A 582-nucleotide genomic window follows, 5' to 3' on the forward strand; every position below is an offset into this window, starting at 1 on the left:
TTTGCTTCATCTTATATTTTATTTCATCTTGTTTCCTTGTTATCTCTTAGAATAATTTCTTTTCTAATGAGAAACAGAAAGGGAGTGGATCCAGAGGGGAGGGGCAGTGGGAGGGGTGGAGGGAGGGGAAACTGATTTTATAGTATACATTTCATGAGAAAAGAATCTATTTTCAATAATAAAAAAAGAAATGAAATAAAAACATACCCAGTAGGAGGAGCATTGTTGCTAATAAGAAGGGGTGGGAAGTGGAAGGGGTTGAGAAAAGGCAATGAGGGACGAGAAAGCCTCAAATATATTATTATATGAATATATGAAATTGTCAAAGAATAAAACATAAAGACAGACAAAAGAAAGAGAGAGAGAGAGAGAGAGAGAGAGAGAGAAAGAAAGAAAGAAAGAAAGAAAGAAAGAAAGGAAAAAAGAAAGAAAGAAAGAAAGAAAGAAAGAAAGAAAGAAAGAAAAAAAGAAAGAAAGAAAGAAAGAAAGAAAAAAAGAAAGAAAGAAAGAAAAAGAAAGAAAGAGAAAGGAGGGAGGGACGGAGGGACAGAGGGACAGAGGGACAGAGGAAGAAAGTAGGTG

This window comes from Mus caroli, chromosome 15 (genome assembly GCF_900094665.2).
Source record: "Mus caroli chromosome 15, CAROLI_EIJ_v1.1, whole genome shotgun sequence".
Classification (NCBI taxonomy): domain Eukaryota; kingdom Metazoa; phylum Chordata; class Mammalia; order Rodentia; family Muridae; genus Mus; species Mus caroli.